Source organism: Seriola lalandi, unplaced genomic scaffold (genome assembly GCF_002814215.2).
Source record: "Seriola lalandi dorsalis isolate HSWRI2012SDOR001 ecotype SW California unplaced genomic scaffold, Sedor1 jcf7180002054630, whole genome shotgun sequence".
In the NCBI taxonomy this organism is placed as follows: Eukaryota; Metazoa; Chordata; class Actinopteri; order Carangiformes; family Carangidae; genus Seriola; species Seriola lalandi.
The window spans coordinates 2,154,316-2,176,328 of record NW_019525183.1 but is presented as its reverse complement, the minus strand read 5'-3'; the positions used below and the strand labels follow the sequence as shown (position 1 = coordinate 2,176,328).

The window sequence follows — 22,013 nt, the reverse complement described above, 5'->3', positions numbered from 1 at the left end:
GGGAGGGCTGTTCAATTCACTTGGTAATATCCCTGTTTCACTCCCCCACTGCCTGCCATTTGTCATTCGGCACCCCAGAACAAGAGACGATACCATCTTTTCCTCTTTGTCTCTCTCGCTTTCTAATTCTCATAAAACTGAACCCGACTAACCTAGGTAAACTGTTTGGGAGTCAGTGTTACTGTCCCTGCTTACCGGATATATTACTGAGCCAAGTCTGACCCCCTCTGCCTCTTTCCTGAAAGGTGGAGCACAGCATTCACGATACAACCTGTTTTTCACTTAATTTCTGATTTGTTTTGCATGCTTTTAGAGGAGACATAGTAGAGAGAAGGCGTCATCAATAACTCCTCCTCGCCTACGTTAGCTTTCCATACCTTCCCTGTGTCCCCTTATCTATCTCTCGGAGTTCTTTGAAACCATACCCAAAGCTTTATATCATAGATATACCGTTCCTCATGTTTGTTACATGAATCTGTCAAAAGTATATTTTTAATTTAATATAAATAAAGATTGATTCAGTATATGTTGTAGTGGTCTGGTGAAATTTTTGTCCTTCTGTTGTGTGTCTGAAAAACTCCTTCTAGTTGAGCTGTTGAATTGCAATAGAAAGCTGTGGGTTTTCTTTAGTGCAGTCACTGATAAGATGAAATAAAAAATCTTTTTTAGGAAGGAGCAAATTATCAGATATTATATTTTGGAGAAAAATAATATCTGATATTTTAAAATTACCTCCAGAAAAGTACAATGTGAAAAGAAATTAAGGGTAACACTGAAATCACACATCGGATCTTGATGAACGAATTATTCAAATTGAAAATCTTTACTGATGTACACTGTATAATTCAATAGATCAATGGAAACCTCAACCCACTGAGAGATGGATTCAAAATCAAACCAAAAATCATGCTACCAGTAGTGACAAGGACACTAGCAAAACAGAGACCCAGAGAAGAATCAGTCAGGAGGGATCTGTGGCCACCACATGCAAAAACATGCCCTCTTTGGGGGCTGTCTTGATTTTGCCTCTCCATTGCACCTGTTGTCACTTCCACTTGCACCAAAGCAGCTGAAACTGACTCACAATCACTTGTGCTTCCTGAATGGACAGATTGACATCCCTGAAGTTTAACTGACTTGGTGTTATACTGTGATGATTAAGTGTTGCCCTCCATTTTTTTTGAGCAGTGTACTCATTTAAAAAAAAAAAAAAAGTAAGTTACCTAGATAGCCAGCTACATCAAGAGCTGTCTGGTAGGGACTTTATGTTTTCTGCTCAAAGACACCTCAGCAGGGAAGTTCTCCAGTCCTGAACCCAGATCCCATGTCCCTTTGCTCAACCTGCCACCCTGCTGCCTGCAAATAGAGCAGAAAATGAAAGCCATGTTCATTTGCTCTAATGCTCGCACTAACAGCTTTAATAATAAAACTTAACAGATGGTGTCTTTAATTAAGACGAGGCAGCTTTTCAAGTGGCGGTGTTCTTATTTCGACCCGACTTCTTAAGATCGACGTTACAGAAGTTGCACCGGTGGCGGGATTCTGCACCACGCCACACTTTCATGCTCAAAAGGACTTGCAGATGAAGACCAGCTGCATCAAAAGGTCCGCGCGTGTTCTCCTAGCTTCCTCCAAAAGCTCGCCTCAAACAGGCTAATGTGTGGATATAACATTTTGCTCTCGTTTTTCTCTCGCCCCGTGCTGTGCTTAATCCGCTGTTTACCCAAGTGCTGGTTATGTAAACTGGCATAGGCAACATCGTTTGCTATGCAGCGCTCCTCCATTCCTGCTGCACTCCCAGGCTTTCATTTCAATCATAAATAATACAAAACTGTCCAATGGCAGAATATGAGCTTTCTGAAGTCACTGCTATTAATACTAATAAGGCGATGGGGTGCGTTAAGTAAACACTGTTTATGAACAGAAACCCCCCGCCCTCCTTTCTCTTCCTCCTTTTTCCCCCTCTCTCCTCTCTCTATTAGTTTCCTTCAGAGCACTGCGACTCAATTAGTAAGCACATCTAGTTCCACAGTAGTGATTTAGAGAGGGGGCTTCTGCTGCAGAGTAACAGTATTTGCGCTGATTCCAGTTATTTTCACATATAGCTCCTTATTTAAAATCTATATTAGGTCTGCCTGCTTGAATCACTGTCAGAAGAATTATGCTTCCCATTTGCAATAGGAAAAAAAATCTTAATTGATACTCACTCACTCTCTTCCTAATATTAAACTCACATAATGGACAGATTATCTTGAACATTAAGCACACTTCCCGACAGGACTTTGCACATTATCACCCACACCAGACAGCAAAGGAGGGAGGTCACTGTTAATTTGGCAACTGCTGTATAACCATTTGTCAGTGTATTACAAGTCTCCTTTAGAGTCGATCTTCCAGTGAAGCTTGCTATCGCCGCCAGGAGACGGGGGTTCAGCTCCATCCCGGAGGCCTGTAGCAATTATACTTACAGCTGCCCTGTACGCCTGTGACGGCTCGTTGATGACAGCTCATCGCGGACAGGCCGCTGCTGTTTAATTGCAGCGTGTCACCTTGACGGGGGTATTTTACCCACACACTCCTGCACAAAAGAATATCAAGGCATCTGTTTTAAAATGGCTCCACAAGCTTGATGGTTCTTTTATATTGTGGGTCTAGGGGTTGATTCGTGGAGTTTGTCGTTTTTTATTTTGTTGCAGAAAGCCATGCAACAGAATTTAGAGCATGAGGCTAAACTATCATTTTCTTTTTGTGGTCATACTTGTCATGGTCGTACTTATTCCATGACAAGAAAACAACCTTTAATTGAAGAATTATTCCACTTATGTGTCAAAACATATCAGTGAGCTAATATATCTGCCTGAGGCTACTCTGATTACATTATTAAGTATCCATGTAGGGACGTAAGCACAGAACTTAAATTTGAACATATAGCTTTCAACAACATAATGATTTGCGACCACATTTAATAACGAAACATATGCACTTCACAGAGACAAATATGGAGGCAGATTTACCACTCAATTTTTGGAATCTCACATTTCACAAATACACAAAAAAAAGCATTTTAGATTTACTTACTTGTTTTCGAAGATTGACTTTTATTTGAGTATGCGTGCTATTCGCTTTTCTCGTCTGAACCTGTTACATACTACATACTACACGCTTAGAATCAGTACGTTTACAGTGTAACAGTCTTAAGCTGCATGCCACTGGCAAAAAGTCAGCAACATCTCAATTTTGATGGATTCAAGCTGTAACAGCAACATTCATTCGTCCCCATATTAATCTGCTGCTTTATGGTACTTCTCTTTATGTCAGTGCTAATTCGACATCATGACTCCAACATATTATATTGCCCGTTGTAAGTTCAGATGGTATATTTACATCCTAATAACATGGAAAATGCCCGTGGTCTCATATAATGTGCAATTAAGTTCGAAATGTCTCCATGATGTGGTTACAGATATGAGGCATAAATCAGACTTATTTCCCACCATGGGGCCGTATCTCCCCTGTTGTGTCACGACTGCACATGAATACGATAACGCACAATTATGTGACTTACGTTCAATAAGATCTGGAGTTGAAGCAAGAGGAATGCTTTCCATCTAAGATCAGGAGCAAAGTTTGGCTAAAAAAAACAGATTATAAACACGAGTCAGCCATGATGACTAATTTCCACGCTCAGTTTCCACAAGGCTGTAAAAAGATTCACAGCACACAGTGGTTTTGAATTTAATCCTATCCTCCTCCGTTACCGTCGGCCTGGTCAGAGGCTTCGTGATTATATCAAGTATGATGAGTCTGTGACTGAAATCAAGATAAATCTGAATGTGATCCTGTAGTTTGAGTAGGTTAATAATAAAAGTTTATTATACACAGAGTTTCCTAGGTGATAAAGATTTGAAAGGACTATAGATAAGAAGCTTATGTCGTTACTGAATCATTAATAATCATCAACAACCCTATCACAGTCATGCAGATACGGGGGAATTGTCATTTTCTGCTAACAGTCAGAAAAGAAATGTACTTATTGCACCTTTTACTCAATCGATTCCTCGCTGATTTAAACATCAATATGTCAGCCTAGTTATACCCGATAACCCAGAATCTATGTGAAACTTCAAAAAGCCTGTTACTGACTCAATCGCAACCTAAGAGTTTTAATCTTTAACTCATTCATTTTTGAACCTGTTGAAAGATGCCTTTTTATAATTAGAATGCACATTTCCTTATCACTGCGGGCTGTTGTGGATGTCGGATCAACATTTCAAGAGTCAAAATTTGTGGGATGTGCTAGCTCCAAGCAGGAGTCTCAAACAGAATGTGTGTATTGTGGGAGAGACAGACCCAAGGAGGCCTGTTTGCAGCCAGCCGATGAAGACATTCAGTCCAGTCTGGAGCCGAGGATTACCATGCAGAAGAGGAGAAGGAGGAGGAAGAAAACCAGGCGAGAGGGCAACTTCCCGTGAGGCATCTATTCCAGACAACATAGTAATCAGGGCTGAGACAGCAGCTGAGGATACAGTGGAGTAAGAAGACATGAGAGGGAGAGAGAAAATAGGAATGGAGGTAAAGGTTGGGCACAACAGCCCGAGGCAGACTGTCGAGGGCAGAGAGCTGCACAAAATCACCTCTGAGAGGAAGAAACAAGGAGCAGGGGAGACAGAGCGGATGGTAGTTGGAGCTGCTATTGACTAAATAAATTGTACTAATACGGCTACATGCTCGAGTTTATAAAATGATTTTTTTTTTTTTAAATTGCACATAAACATCAAAAATGTGTGCATAAGTGTAAAACAAAATGCATGTCTATAATTCAGTCTGCGCAGGATTATATATGAAGGCATTTGGCAGTGTGCTGATGAGTCATGCAACAAGCTGTTTACTCTGACACGACATGAATGTACAAATATGTACTATGGTCTTTGAAGTAGAGAGCTGTAGTACACGGCTTACGGTTGAAATACAGTCTGCAAACTTCCAAACAGCTACAGTAGTGATGAGCTGAGCACAGGCCGTACAGTATTATTCACCCACTACTTATTTAACGTAAAGTGGTATTAATGTTGGCTCCGCTGTCCCAAACACAGGGAGTTGCTTAGAGATAAAAGCCCTCTTGTTACCATGATGCAAAGACAAATGAAAAAGGACATTTTTTGGGCCTGTGCAAAAAGAATGTCTGGAGACTCACACAGCAAATTGACAAGCATATCACTTTATTAGGGTGACTGAAGGAAATAAGAGAAACTGACGAATGAGAAAAAATCAAATCACTCATAATTGGTTAGAAATAAAAAATCTGGAACATAAAAAGCCAGATAATCCAAGTGCAGTGTGACCCATACTTCTATAACATTTTTAATATGGATACTAACATGTTAATATGCTGACAATATTGATTTCATTATTGAATTTAAATTTCACTTTAATATTGGCAGCACTGGACTTCCACAGCATGTCAGTGGTATGTCAAAACAGATTATTTCTAAGCGAAGTGATGCTGTTTTTTCCCTCGCTCTTCGCTGCTTTCATCTCTCCGTGCCTTTCTCTACCTGCTGACTATCACACCTACAAAGTGTAGACAACACAAACAGGTATGTAAACCCACATCTGCACACCCACACACACACACACACACTCTCTCTCACAGTTCAGGCGGCTGCAAAGTGTTCTCTTCTTCTTCTTCTTCTTCTTCTTCTTCTTCTTTTTTTTTTTCTTTTTTTTTGTAGCTTAGTGAGGATTTTCAGTGAGAGGTTTCTGACTGTTCTCTCTTTATTCCTGCAGTGACCCCTGGCAACACGCACACACACACACACAACACACAACTACACACAAACACACACACTGGCCCGAGGACAGAGATGGAGAGCTCTAATTTCCACAGGACCCACAAAGTCTTTATATTCCTCTAAACTCAATCTCCTCTCTTTCTCTCTCACACACTACTACACACATTTGCAGAAGTAGCACAAATACAGGGAAGCACATATACATGCCCTCAATAATTTGCCAAAAATGTGCAGTAAAAGACACAGTCTGTATTTTTCTTAACCCAGCACTACATTATCTTTAAAATGCAATTTGTAAAACAGAAAGTGGTCTTTGACATCTCTCTTCTCGTCCTCCTCACTCTCCCACCGCTAACCCCACCTCCGCCACACGCTATTCCTCAAATCACACCGACACCTTTTGACTCTTGTCACATGTGCACAGTCGATTACGTTCCGAAGCTCCCAGACAGGGATGAGAAAGATGAGATTTATGCCGGGTAAATCACGTAATACCCCTTTATCACGCTCCACCGCTTCTTTCCGAGAGCTTTGAACAAGGAGCCCGGAGGTTTGTACGAAGCTCCCACGTTGGTTTGTGCATGTGTCAACAGTGAAGGATTAAAGCTGCAAAAGTGGGAGAAAAAGGATGTTCTGTCGTGTAAGTGCACAGATTCATGACCAGGCAAAATTACTCTGTACCCAAAACAGTCAGAGGTTTGATTCTTGCGATAGCTAAAGCACATCCATCAGTCTCCTCCTGTCCTGCTGTTATTTTTAGTGAAGGCAGCGAACCCCTACCTGCTCACTCCATCACACGTAGCCGGGGATATTAGCATCAGCTAAATCCCCAACATGTAAAGAGGCCCGGAGCCGTCCAGATGGTCCTCAGCAGCTCCGCCATTCGTCAAAGAGAATGATGCGGAACAGCGTGAGAAATTGAGCGAATACAGGCAGAAAGCATCTCTCTGCTCTTAAGAGATGAGGCTGGTTTTATTTTATACAACATTACCAAGAAAACGGTGATGAATCCAACATTTGATTTAGCATAAAAACAGCTATTGTGTATACAGGCTGATACAGCTAATGCTATACAAATATTAGGTTTCTTCCCCCAGAGTTAACTCTTAGTTAGAAAACATATTCTCCGAAACGTTCAACTATTTCTCTTAAAAGCAGAAATATGACAACGTACATAGCATTTGGGTGTAATATTCCTTAATTGCAATGAACGTGACTTTTCCTGAAGTAGCCCCCCCTACAGCGGCCGGCGTACCATCAGAAATATCAAATAATTCATGATTTTGCTTAGTGTTGTCAAATGTGCCATCATGTATGTGGAATTATTACATATGTTAATGTCAATTTTGGATGAAGTTTTCTGAAAACTTAACCAATGGTTAGACTTTGGATGCTTTCTCAGGTCAAAATTCAGAAGTGGACTCTGTCTCCGTTTGTCTAACTGAGGCAGATTAAACGAGAAGCGATGGAGAAACGGCTCAGATGTTCGCGATGCAGAAACTTGTCCTCTTTGGTGTCTCGCCCCCTTGACTCTCAACGCTTTGATGCAACCGAAATGGAGCGAAAGGGGGCAACCCTCCGCCTACCTGCGTCCGCTTTCATCCAGCAGTGATGTTTGCCTGCGGAGGGAGTCCTGCCAATGCTAAAAAAAAAAAAAAAGAAACGGCACTGTAAGCTATAGTTACTTTTATGCCCTGAAAAGCTGTTTTAATTAATATAACCACTGAGGGCTGAGATGGGGCAACCACTGTGATGAATTAAGATGAGTGTGTGTCTTTTTTTTTTCTCTGTATGCCGATTCAGTGTTGGAGCATAAAAGTAGGTTGTTCTCATATGTATTTGTGTGTGTGTGTGTGTGTGTGTGTGTGTGTGTGTGTGTGTGTGTGTGTGTGTGTGTGTGTGTGAGTGAGTGTGAGTGTTTGTCCTACCAACTCCTGCAGTGACTGAGTGTCTCTAATTGAGTGTGCTGCTCACTCAGACAGGAGGTCTCAGACAGTGTTGACATTCAGGCAGTGGAAGGCCACCATTGGGGATGACAGCTGATCATTCTTCCAGCCAGCACCCTAATTACCCGGAGATGGAGAGAGCAAAGCAGAGAGGCATAAACAGAGAGAGAGAGAGAGGGAGGCTTTTTAAACAACAAACAGGTTCCGGTTCCTTCCAATCAAGCCTCCCATCCTGCTGTTTCGTCCATTCATAATGGGTAGCACCCCTGGTGGGTAGAAAAAGCAGCCAACACCACACTGCCTTCCTGCTCTCTGTCTGAGCTCCTGTGACCACACCGCCTCCCCCAACACTCTCAACCTGGCATCTTTCACAGCACTTTCCCAATTATACCAAAGTCGTGAGCTCCTGCGTGTGTATGTGTGTGTGAGTGTGTGTGATTTCATTGTCGCCTGAAAGCATAGAGAGCCGTTAAGCTCTCTCCGTCTTCCTCTCTCTCTCTCTCCCTCTGTCTCTCTCTCTCTCTCTCCCTCTCTCTCTGGGACACACATACTGAGTCATATAGATGTGTGCACACATCCTTTGATGTATGGAGTCAATCAGACTTCATTGGACAGTGTAGTGATAGCCTCAGGATATTAGCAAGTTTCCTCTCTGCCTGCCCAGATGATAAACTCTTTATGTGTTCACAGGCTTTTGTGCAATAACAGCATCTCTGGCCTTTCTCACCCTTCAACATCCATTTTAGTGGAACTCAAAATGTGACCGGCATCCAGGACTTCCAGGCAACGGCGACGACCAAGGAGGCCGACTGCAAACACAGGATCAGGTGAGTGACTGTAACCCTAACCCTTGACAATAACTTCATATTCCTTAAGCTGTTTTCTGCACACAGACATGCGCTCACGTCTAAAAACATTCATCCATAAACAGGATCGGAACAATCAGTAACTTAAGGTGTAGCAAGTTTGAAGCACACTACCTGTATAGTCACCACAGGTCTAAAGAAAATAGAGTTGACTGTTGCAGTTACGTGTGTAATATATCAAACAGACGTGACAAATGACTGAAAAACGCAGTTGAAAAATGTCTGGTGTCATCAGGCGATATTATAAAAGTGTTTACAAGGTTGATCAGCCATTTCCTGTGGTGTTTTCATTCTGACACCTCAGGCTATTTTTTTTGTAGTAAGTGAAAAAGACAAAACAGAGGATGAAAGTGTGGAAATGTTGTTCAAACTGTTAGCCCAACATTGTTTCCTTTAGTTGAAGTTTGACTGAACTTTACCTGATCTACACTAACACACAGATCACACATCTGTTGCATATGCATGTGTGCTCAAACACACTGAGACACAAAAGCAATCAGATGCGCAACACACACACACACACACACATACATGTCGTGCACGTCTGCAGGACTCCACTTTAGATTCATAAGCTTTTAATGAGTGTTGTGTGGGTGGCAGCGAATCTGACCTCGCTCACTCTCCTCTCTTATTGTCATACATCATACAGGATGCCGCTGACTGTAATATGACAGGGAGGTGACAACTGTGTTTATGTGTGTGCGCCTGATCACACATCTCTATTGGAGATTTTTCGCACGTGAGTACAATATACACTTACACACACCCCCCCTCCGTGTGTACGCACATATGTCTGTGATGGAGTTGGTATTTGAAATGTCAGCGGATGTGTGTGTGTGTGTATATGGCTCTGTATGTGTCTATATATGTGTTTATCTGTGCATGTGTGAGCATGTGGGTGTTCAACATGGCTGTCAAGTGCTTGAGCGCGCCAATCTCTCATCTGCCATCCGCTCAGATGAACTGACATGCAGCCAAACCAAACAGACATAAAGACAGAGCGGAAGGCATCACTATGCAGCTCAGCAGTGCAGTTTGTCCTGACCCTGTCTGGGGCCCTCTCCTCTCCGCTGATTCTAATGAGCTCCCCCGGGATTAGACTTAGGCGGCCAGCGTCCCAATGAGGAGCAGGGAGGGGTGGGGGGGCAACATCAATACACCCACACAAACACACACACACAAACATTGCACTCACCCTGACACACAGACACAAACTTGTTTGAGCAGGGAAATACTGCATCCACTACTTACTGTAAAACAGCCTAAGATTTTTTTTTTTATTATACTGTATATATATATATTTTTTTTTTAATTTATTTATTTACATCCATCCAGATACACAGGTACTTTTTGTAAACATACAATACAAAGGTACCACATGAACCAGACTTCCTTAGAATGAATCCATCATTAATCCGTAGCCTTTTTCTTAGAAAAACTGTAGGCTACAGTCAAGTTTCACTAAAAACTCTCGTTATAACAAAAAAACCCATTAAATTATTAGATCTAATTACAGTGGCTTCAGAAAGCAGTCAGCCCCATTCGCCTTTTGCACTCTTAATTATATACAATTTATATCTATAAAACATGGTAGACTAAGAGGAGATAAAATTGTCTTTTATTTCACATTGCATTACATTTACTCATTTGACAGAGGCAGCAGTTACACTAAAGCTTAAGTGTAGTAATTAACCCTAGTGTAAGCACTAAGCACTAAATCTATACAACGCACTTATATGATTTTCCAAGGCCATACGACTGACTAACCTGTCGTTCTAGAACTAAATACAATAAAAGCAGAGTCGTATTTTCAGTTTTTTGACTCTTAAAGGAGTATCTACTGTAATGGAATCTGTGTTGGAATCTCTCTGTGGTTTAACTGTCATCAAATTAGTTTCACCTAAACTTCCAGCAATATCAGCTACAAACAACTGTCTAGCACACTGTTTTTAAAGTCACGTTCTGTCTGTGCAAGTGACACAAAACCCTTATTTGCCTGCAATTTCCCTCATTGGTATCAAAGGTTAAATGGTAAGAGGGCTGATCAGGTATTGTCTGTGCTAGACAAGCTCATTAATGTGTCACAATTCATTATCAGAGCCTTGTCCTCACCTTGTCAGGTGGCTAATGGGAATATCAATCATAGGCTTCCCCATCACGACCCTTCTCACATCTTTGCTTCGCATCTTGCCTCTGTTGACTTCTCATCCCGAAATACCACCAGGCCCAAACAGATCTGTCTGGAACAAATGTCAAACACAATTCGGCTCAGGAGTAAACACCCACAAACATGGCTGACATACAGAGTGCGATTCTTTCTTTCCGCATAGCCGAGGCGGCCGCTGCTGCTGCCGCCGTTACGGATGTTTTCCAGCTGTTTTATTCAGATACAGTGTGTTTCGTTGTGCCGGGGTGAGGAGCCTTTGCGGACAAAGGAAAAAACGAGGAACTTCAATTGTTGCCTGTAGGGAAAACTAAGTGCTTCAGCAACAAAGTTGATAGGAATCGATAAGTGGGAAACAGAATATACTAAGATGAGATGGGACAATTTATATACTGTATGTATATATATATATATATATATATATATATATATATATATGTGTGTGTGTGTGTGTGTGTGTATACATTTTATTTATAAATGAATTTAATTGTGTTTTTAAAGTAAAGTATTTTTAAAAGTGCATTTTGATACATTTTTTTTATGATTAGTGTTGACAAGGGTTGATAAGATAAGCTTGAGTCCTGAGAGGAGTCTAATCAGTCAACATAAGTGAAAACACCTGTGAGAACACCTGTCAGTGAACACCTTAGCATAACAACTTCACAGTGCGACAAAACCACTTTATTTACACTCCGTACGTAACTCTCTGCTTGGTTAGCCGTGCAGGTATTTTTCATATACGATACATGCGGGGGGGATTCGAGCCGTGTCCCCCGTCCCACCTCGCTGCAACTAGACAGAGAAAGAAAAAAGGAAATCAAGCTGAAAGTCAAGGACATGGCAGTTTAATTCAAAAACATGGTGTTATAAAGCAAGAAACATGAATATAAAGATTGTAGAAGTGGCACAGAGCTCTTCTAAGTTAGGAAACAGTTCATCCGAATCCTTTTTGTGAACAAACCTGGAAAACACACAGATCTGGTGAGACTTTTTTACTGTTGTTGCATCATGGAATCAAATATTAGTCTTCACACCTGCAACCAAGGCTGCATAAATACACTTTTCTTTTTTAAATTGAAAGTGTCAAAATCCCTGTGTAGTTACTTCAATTTGTGTGTGAATTCATTAAACAAATATAATAAAAAAATCAATGGTGAAGTTAGAGGGTATGAATGAGAATTTATACATAGTTATCTTCTGATTATTCCCAATTTATTCCTAATAAGTATTTACAATACATGCTCCAAAGGCGGCTACTTTGTGTAAATGAGTCACTGTAATTAGTTAAGGTGGGTAATTATGACCCACCGCAAATCATACAGTCAGTATGTATTAATCGCTTTTTGCATCAGTGAAGCTGGTTAAAGTATGTCATTAGAACACCTTAGCAGGCAGGGCTGTGGAGCTTTTACTCATTCTGCCCTGCTGGACTTCCATGATAAAAATGAATCGAAGACTGGAAGTGTGGTTTAAGAAACAGGAAGTGAGCATTAGAGGGAGTATAGTAAAAAAACAAAAAAAACAATGACATGGATAGCAGATTATCAGGTGACCAAGCCAGAATTCCCTCAGTATTTCTTCTTTTCTTCTCCTGCTCCTCCGCTTTCTCCGGCTTTTTGTTTCACATTGATATAGAGCCAAGGGTGAGAGGAGTTCATCGACTTGGACAGCTCGATAGCAGGCGTTGCTTCCAAAGCTCCTGCTCTCAAATTGCCTGTAATTTCATTTTTGTGTGTAAATATGTGTTTCTTGTCAGGTGCGTGGCGGTGAGCAGAAAAACAGGCACGCAGACAGCTCTGACAAGCAATTACACCGCGGCTTGTTTGGGAGGCAGGTTGGGATGAGCTCTGGTCTGCCGGCAGGGCGGACGATTGAATACTCCAGAGATGGAGGAGAAAATGGCCGGAGGGAGAACGTTGGTGAGACGAGCACCGGCGCAGCATCGTTGTGTTCATTGTATTCTAATGCTTGCGTTGTTGTTTGAGCACGTCTGCAGTTATGGAGGGAGTTGATTTGCTCACAACTGAGGCGAATGAATTCACAAAGCGTACACTTTGTGATCAAGCAGTGCATCATAACACAAAAAGTCTGTGTTTAAATACTACTGCAGCCAAATTGTATAGTCTCGTCAATAGTACATTTCTGTGGAAAAGTGGAGTCTGTTGTTGTAGCTTTAAATGCAGGAACAGGCGTGAGAACAAAAGTAACTTCAGTAGCTGTTTGTGTTGTTCTTGTTCTTTGTAATTATTCTGATGGCAAAGTTTTTGTCGGTTGGAAATAGTTTTTGTTGTTCCACAATAAGAAACAAATTGCTCTGTAGTACACACACTGCCTCCAAAATGAACACATGCGTCACACTCAGTATTGTCAAAACAACCCTGGACACGCAACTCACTTTTCTCTTCTCACACACCGCTGTCATCTTCCAAAACGCATACGAGCAGACAGGTCGTCCGTGCGGCAGCTTATTATGACCCATAGTTATGTATGTATTATTTGCCCCCGGACGGCCAAAGTATCGGCTGTAGGGATTGGCTGTGAGTTAGCCAGCGATGTACCTATCAACAGAACTCACAGAGTTCTCCTTTTTTGTCTTCTCGGTATTGTTGCAGTTATTAAATTGCTTCATAAAGACCCAGGGTAAGAGCTCATTTCTTTGTTGACATGTCTTTGCTTCAATTCACATCAACCTGGAAAAATCTATTCGCACCCAACTCATGTCTTTCCTGTGACTTCACATGCACTTATCTCTAAAATTATTCTATTCTATTCTAACACACTGTAGGTTTTGCAATGCTATAACGACTTTGTGTTACTCCTGCTTTTGCCCCTCAGAGGCATGAGTCATTACCGGTGCCGACCAAGGATTTTGCTCATCAAGCAAAACGTAAATAAAGGTTATTTTTGGTGTTTAACTGAACTTTGAAAAAACATGATCCTGTGGAATCCTGGACAGAATTATTGATTTACTACCAGAAATGATCAATAAATGATTTTCCATACGCTGACTTTTTTTGCTACTGATTTTCAAACACTTGTGGCAGCAGTGGCTCCTGAACACAGCCTCACAGTACACAGCGTTATTCAAGGCCCCAACCCTCGCAGCCATCCTGCCACCGGAGTTGATGTCTCCTCAGGAGTCTGCAGCGGTGCAGCAGACCATGCTGTCAGTGGTTACATCTGATACGTTACCTTCCCGCTGTGCCCGCATATGTGGATGTCAGAGCTGGAGGCTGAGGAAGTGGCTCTGACAGATTGGTGGGCCGGACCGGCTCTCTCCAGCCGTGACCCAGGAAGTCTCACCCTCAGGGGGGAGTCCCAGGGCGACATGCGACGGCTCTGTGGGAGAGAGTACAGTGAGTCCGTTCAGGGATATTCCATTAACTTGATTAATGGCCTAATTACCGCCAGTAAACACTCCTCTGAGATAAGAAGCAGGGAGGAGGAGTGAGGTTGGGGCAATAGAACCAAGCTGGCTCATGGTCAGTCAATTACTTTTGTTCCTAAAGAACACAAAACTGACTCAGACCACTTTTTAACCTTTATTTACCCAGGGTCCTTCCACTGAGAGCTGTGCACTCTTTTCCAGGACGCCTTCCCTCTACAGTCTGACTGGTTGGACACTGAGTAGCTCAGCGTGAGCTACTTTGCGACCAAACGCCCAGTTCTCTGACCTTTAGGGCGCGGTCACACAAGCGTTTACTACCATCATGTTTGCACCAAACTCCTTTCATTTTAATGGTATGGCTGCAAACTGCAGATTTGCTTGTAAATTGAAAACTGTCTGGACGGAGCCGATATCAGAATATTTATGTCTCATATCACCAAGGCATCAAGCTTCCAGCAACACCGGATTTTGTATTGTTGCGCTAAACTTTTTTTAAACTTTAAACTAATTTTCTACACCCATGTTGAGGACTTCTGTGATTGATAAGAGCTGATTTAACTTCTTGCATCAATTTCAAAAACCGGAAAAAGCGGGTTCCCAAGGCCGGGTTGACTAACTTGGGTTAATTGGGTGTAATTATCATTAGAAGGAAACAGGAACCAGGTGTAAACTCTTCAAATAATCCTCCTTCATCTCTCTGAAAATAGTATGTTGTGAAACAAATAGCCCCCCCACCCCAACGAGCGCTTTGGAGTAACATGTCTGGTTGTCCCATCTCCAGTTGCCTTGTGGGCGGCTTGCTTCAGCGTCGTTTCCTTCCGCCCTCGTCTCCCTCTGCACATGTGGGTTGAGAGTGTTGTGAGGCCTTTGCTCCCTCGCTGAGGAGGCGAGCCTTCATCCTCCTCCACACTACGTCTGAAACGCAGCCAAGTTCAGCGAGCCTGCCGCGTCCCACCCCGCGCAACACTTACAGGCAGTTCAAAGGCCACTCCGCGATCCGTGACGTGGAACTGAAACGCGGATATCTCATATCAATTAGTGAAATAAGGTGGTGAAATGAGTGGAACTGATTACGGGTTACGATTACCGTGTGGACAAAATAACTCAAGCATTCATCAACTGTGTTGTGGTAACCTCACATTTTGCTCGAGCATGCGTTGCCAAGTTGTCTCGATGATGATGACGGTAAAAGTGATGCTTGACTGCTGATGTTGTTTGTACAAACAGAGCCAATTTTCTGAATCAAGGCAATATTTTGCAAAGATATATTTTAACTTGAAGTTGTTGGAGGACTTTCCTGTAGTATGAACTCTCACTTATCTTTATTCCTCCTTCTTTAACGCCACAAATCACTGAGTTGTTATCTCAGGCTTCATGGTGAATCCCTCTCACAGCATTGTTGTTGACTTGTTCTGAAATGCTGACATTTTCCTTTTAAAGTAAGGTCTTTTGCCCTTTCCCTCACAACACATGTATAAAATGGTACGCTCCTATTGTTTTCATTGATTCTTTTGTGGCAACCTTGTAACAGAGCCCTGCTTCATAATTGGATTGCTACATTGGACACAATAAGCTTCAATTCCCCAATTTAACGATGAGGGATAAGACCTATTTTCATGTATGTACTGTATCCTTGGGCACAGTGTATTCTGCGAGTTTAGTGAGGAATGCTAAATGGTTCCCTCTCTGTTTTGGAGTTTTATAGTAATTGGGTCAAATTCAGAGCCAAACCTACCAGAGCAAGAAAAAAGGGGGCATAAACCCGGATGATAAGGAGACCACGCTGCTGATACTGAGAGTTTGTGATTTTGGTTTTTAATGATGGAGTCTGCCAGTAGGTTGTCACTGTTTCACTGGATCCACATCTGTTTGTTTTGAGACTTTTTCTTCCAGTCGTGCGGCGCAGCGCCGACAGGCTGGTCTGCTTTGGTCTCAGCTCCAGTCACTTGTTTTTAGAAAAAACTCTAACCGCATGTGACAGCAGTGAAAAGGAGTTATCCTGCCGGCTGACATTATACTTGTTCGAAGAAAAATAGGATTTCAAAGCCGAAAACTTCTCACTTGTTGTTGCCCTCTGCAGTGAGGGGAGGTCTAGTTAGCCACACTAGCAACATGGCTGAAAGGGCAGCGTGGGTTGACCGATTGATCATTCTACCTCTTTGATCCAGAAATATCTAAACAAATACTGAATAGATTTCCATGAATTTGGGTACAGACATCCATCATCCACAGAAGATAAATCCTACTCACTTTGGTGATCCTCTCACATTTCATCACATGATCAAAACCTACATTCGTGCAACACATTTATCCGTCTCACAGTTTGGATTCACTGCAATAAGCAGCCTTACAGAGCCGCTAACGTGGCTGCTAACGCGGTCTTGCCTGCGGGCCATTTATTACCATCAGCTAATGAATATGCCTCATCGAACAAAGTGTGATAATACTGGGCTTCCGTCCGATTTTTGAAGCGTGGTAAAACAAACATGGTGTGAAATGGTTCAGTTCAAGTGTGTTGGCGCTGCTTTGAATGGACGTTATTGGCATTGTCAGCCTGGGCAGGTGTAACCCAACAAACCATGAAAAGCCCATTAGAGTTTCTCAAGAGCAGCGTCGAGAGTAGTCCACCTCTGGAACAGTGCCAGTTTGGTGTTATGATCCGTCTTTACACAGTTGGACATTTTAACAGCTTAATTATTTTCAAAGTTGAAATAAATTCAGTACCTGTTGACTTTGTGACACCGGTGGTTATCGTGGCAACAGCAAGTGTAATTTAGTACTATATGATTGCATGCTCCCATGGCCTCTTCACAATAAAAGTCACCCTGTGTTTGTGCCAAGTGAATGATTTTAACGTGAAGCAGCGGCAGTAGGAAATGTTGAGTTAGCATTAGCAGTTGCTTAATATACAGTAGCTCTGACACAGTAAAAGGAGAACAGTTAGGCTGTCGTCAGTTAAATGTGGAGGTGTGTGGAGGTTATCTCAATAGGATAATTTTTTTTGATGGTTTGATTGTCATGAAAACCTTAAGGATTATAACTAAAAAATAAAGTTCTGAATACCAGCTTTAACCATATTCCAAAATGAATATTCAAAATGTTTCAAAATGTCACTAGACGATATTTGATATGACAGAAGGAGCCAAAAACAAAATACAGCTTGATTCACATATGATTCATAGGGAGACCTTTTTGGCTTCACAACAATGCTCAAACAGGTAATTTGTGCTGGAGGCTTTCCAAACAACAGACATGACAGACTGAGTAAAATTAAAATGGCCAGCGGTCTCTGCAATTATTACAAACTGGGTGCACACACTTCATATTGATTCTCTACAGAGAAAAAAGAAAAAGTGTGACAGCTGTAATAAGTAATAAAGGGATCTCAGATGTCCAGACTCCTTTTCTGGTTCTTGTGAAACTCCAAAAACGCAGACCGCTGCCTTTAGCACCTTGACCAGACCTTTCATTGTGTTTTTATTTTTTTCTCCTGTTGGGTCTGAGCAAAGGAAAACGGAGAGCACAGTGACACGACAGATGGCACCTCACACCCTCTCTGTCCCCCGAGCCCACTCAGCGATCGGGCCCGTGCTGCCACTCTGGGCACAGACACCGCGAGGCAGAAATTCATTAGCAGGATCAGGCTGGCAATAAGGAGGTCTGACACGCGAAAAATTCACCGCTCGGACTCGGGGCCCAAAACAGTTCCTGTGTCATTTCCTTTCGGAGGGGCTCAGTTTGTCACCTAAGTTGCAAAAAAAAAAAAAAGAAGCCCCCCCCCACCGGTGAATTATCACTTAGCTTTATGGTGAAGATCCCCTCCCCTAAAAAAAAAAAAAACGAGTCATTGATTCAGGAAATGAAACTACCTCGAGCTAAACCAGCTGTGTGTAAACACTCTTTGTCGCCACACTCCAAAACAAATCCATACACAAGACACAGTCCTTCACGAGGGATTTCCAAACGCCTCTCTCTGTCACAGCGTCTGGATTGTGCTGGCGATAAATGGATTCAGGCAACCAATTCACACCAGAATAACCTTTGTTGGTGCGTCCTAACCTTGTTGCTAGCCGCATCCCATCCTCTTATATTTGGCTTTTTTTATACAAATCACATTACACTCCATTGGCCTTTTGGAGCGATCTCCAATTCGGTGTCTTGAATAGAAATGAAACAGAAAGCGACACTTGTGGTAAGGTGCAGCTGCATCATCAGTAGTAAGGCCAATGCTGGTCTTGTGTTTTGAAGTGACCTCTTGATAGCTCAATGAAAGAGCTGAGATAACAGGAAAAGTTCAGATCTAGGTCAACGCATGTTTAGTTCTCGGAAGAAATTCTGAGTCACCGTCTGAGCAGATCCCAGGATTTCTGCGGTTCATCGCGACCGCGTTCAGTTCACTCTGCAGCAAAGGGCCAGAAAAGCTCACTGTTGTAGACAGAGCAAGGGCAATCAACATCAATAATATCCTCTTCTATTCCCCACTTTGCATGAAAGACGTGATGATTCAATTTGCAGTCTGGCAAGAATCAAAGACAGTTCTCCTCTCCACATCTGGTATCGTCTGCTGTTTTCATGTTCGTAATCTTAAAACTGGCACGCCATGAGCACAGTTGGTCAGGTTCTATTTCTGTCCAGTCCAGTCGGTCTGACTGTTTATCTGTGTGTCTAGAACAACTTAGTCCCTAGAAAGGAGGAGAAGCTGCAGCTATGCTCCTTATTATATATTCCCCCTGAAGAACTCCACACTATGTTCACTGAAAACTCTGGCTGGCTCCTGAGACAGACTGACTGACTCTCACTCTCTTACAAACAACATGACTCCTGGATTTCCAAACCTGAGCTGAATAGCAAGAAGCGAGGAGATACGCATGATAGAATATAGTTGTATAGTTGGGACATTTTATATAGCAAATATGTCTCTTGTATAATCAGAGTTGTAGATAACTGACCCTGCGGACGCCCAGCATTCCTGTAGCTATTGTAAAAAATATGATTAGACGTTTTAAAACCCTCTCCGGAAAGTGGAGATTTCCAAAAAAAAAATCGAAATTGATGTAACAGGTAGTTACAGCCTCACCTACATGATGTGACTGGCTAAATTAGTCAAACGCATCGCACCTAAAAGTCTATTTTCCTAAATTATACAGCACTTCCTTCCCAATAAGCCTCAGAGTAAATAATGATTTCCCCCCTCCCCACGCCTCTGCTTGACTCACAGTTAAATCTGTCCTGCCTGAATGCAATGCAATATGCATTATCAATTTGTTGCCGGGGTGAGTTCGGAAGTTCAGGTCTAACAGCACCACCCTCTGACTATCCTGAGGGACTGCAGGTGGAACTCCACTTTTCATGGATGACTCATAATACAAATTATGCATCGGGAATATGTGTCATCCTTGGTATAGTGAGGGAAGGTAACATTAATATTAGTGATAATATAAACGGATGAGTGTGAGGAAGCTTTGGCTTGTCCATTAATTAAATTTAAAGTACTGTTCAAATATTTCAGGAGAGGGGAGTTTATTGAAAAGTCTTGTCGCAGTAGAAAAATGACATATCCAGGAAAGAAATATGTGGTGAATATCATGTTTTTCCAGGCATTGAAACACAATGGTTTACCCCGCTACCCCCACCCCACCCCCCCGTCTTCACACTTCCACCGAGTTGCTGAGCAAATCTGACACTTGTCTGACTTGTCCACTCCCCGGGATCAGCCGGTAGCTTCAACAAACTCTCCTGAGAGTCGGCTCGGGGTCTGGGACCGGCCGAAAATCCCCAGTAACATCACGTCAGCGTTCCTCAGTGCTCTCCTACCATAGACTACAGCCAGAGATGTACACACACACACACACACACACACAAATGCACACAAACACACTCACTTAGAGGTAAAGGCACATCTGCACACTCCTGTCTGTCACCGCTCACCGCCGGGGTTGCCACAGACATGCACTGACATCACAATTAAACCGAGAACGCCCCAGCACTGCACGGTCATCCATCACATGCACGCCACCCCCCACCCCCCCAAACACACACACAGAAACACACACACACACACACACCAAGAGAGAGAGAGCAGTGGCAGGAGAGTCTTCCTGCATGCTAAGAGGGAGGTATGCATCTCATGCTGGCGGCTCCACAAAACATCTTGATTGGGGTGTGAAAATACATTTTCAGCCTCAGTTGGACAGCAGCCTACATAACGCTGCTCCTCTTAAGGTGCATTTTCCTCCTGGCTTCCTCCTTTTTTTTTTTTTTCCTATTTTGTTTTTGAAAGAAGATCAGACCGGACCTTTCTGTGGAGTTTTGATGACACATATTTGGTTATATTATCACTATCCTATGTCTTTTTCAGCTAATACCCCCCTAGTGAGGGCTCAGTCATGCCACAGAGGTGCCGATAATTTCCTGAGTATCAGGCGAGATGCCCTCTTAGGGCCCCCAGGCACTCAGCAGGCGGTCGGCCCCGTGATTCTGATCTCATCAAGCGAGCACGTCCGCCTCCATTAGTCTCTGGCATTGTGCTCAAAATTGCTCTGACTTGTCGGGTGATTACCTCAAATGAGCAATTAGGCGGCTGGCTGTCACAATAACTTGCTCCTGGTCCGTGAATTGGCTCGACGGTTTTAACGGCTGCCGCTGCCGTCAAGGTGCTCCAAATAAATGATCCATTCTGGAGGGGAAATGTCAGCTCATAGCCCCAGTAATGAATTGGTGCGCAACATCTAGTCGCATACACTGTAATGAGATGATGAAGGAGATAATGCCGTTATTGGAAAATGAATAAGTTGCCAGAGGAAGTTTCTTGATTGAGCCGTGGATGTGTTTTTATTGGGGCTGTGTCAAAACTAAAAGAAAATACATGAGAGGAAAATATGTGTTCACATGTGAGATGTTTTCAGGGGAGACTAGATGGAAGTTAGTTTTGGCTCATTAAATTAAAAGTCTTTTGCATGCATGTCTCAAATAGTGGTGGCGATATTTATTCTGGCTCAGTTTCAAGTTTGGTCTCAGATTGTGTAACCACAGGTTTTCCTGCTTAAATAATTATAAAATCTCATCTAAATGTCCACATTTAAACTAGAAATACTTTGATCTTTAAGTACAGTTGATATTCCTGGTTGATGGACGGACTCTTTCTGTAACACTGTCATTGACATTTAAAAAAAAAAAGGATCAAAATCAATGCAGCAGAACCTGAGATAATTTGTATGCAGACATCTTTTTCCCCAAGCTTCTTCCTTCCTCCTTTCTACAATTGCCCACAATGCAACTCCACCGGTGACCGTTTGTTAGGGGAGGTCAGGGTGTTGTATGCTGGTCACGGCTAATGTAGCCTCAGTCAGACTGTAGGTGTATTGATATGAGCCTCCTGGTGTGCATTTAGGATTCGCTTTTGATTTCATCAAGAGCTGCAACGATTGGTCCGACATAAAATTCATCCATAACTACTTTCAATAAGTCATTTTTCCAGCAAAATTTCCAACCGCCTGATGGTTCCAGGTTCTCAAATGTAAGAATTTGCAACTTTTCTTGTTATTACTTCATATTTATTTTATACTCTCATTTTACAGACGGAAGTAACATCAGATTTGTGACTGCAGTACGTTTTGTCCCGTTCCCCTGAAAGGATTTTCATTTTGACTATGTCCAACCATTACAAGGAAAAGTCTAGTGAGGTGTGGACTTCATCTTCAGGGCGAGAACGGGGGAACAAAATTTAAAACATTGCATTATTTCACCAGGGAGTCATAGTCGCTGATGACCGGTCGAGTTGATTGTTTGTATTCTTCCCTCTTTACTGTAAGTGCAGCACAGCAATTCTATATTCATCACTGTTGTGGCCAACCCCCC

General features: G+C 42.5%; 1 protein-coding gene across 1 annotated transcript in view; it reads left to right on the top strand.

The window, feature by feature from the left end:
* LOC111665293 (receptor tyrosine-protein kinase erbB-4) overlaps window positions 1–22,013 on the top strand; it is a 257,866-nt gene that overhangs the window by 220,277 nt on the left and 15,576 nt on the right. Inside the window, exons 27-28 of the transcript XR_015438067.1 lie at window positions 8,485–8,565; window positions 9,254–9,343. The gene's annotated coding sequence lies outside the window, so the exon portion shown is untranslated. The remainder of the gene's footprint in view (window positions 1–8,484; window positions 8,566–9,253; window positions 9,344–22,013) is intronic.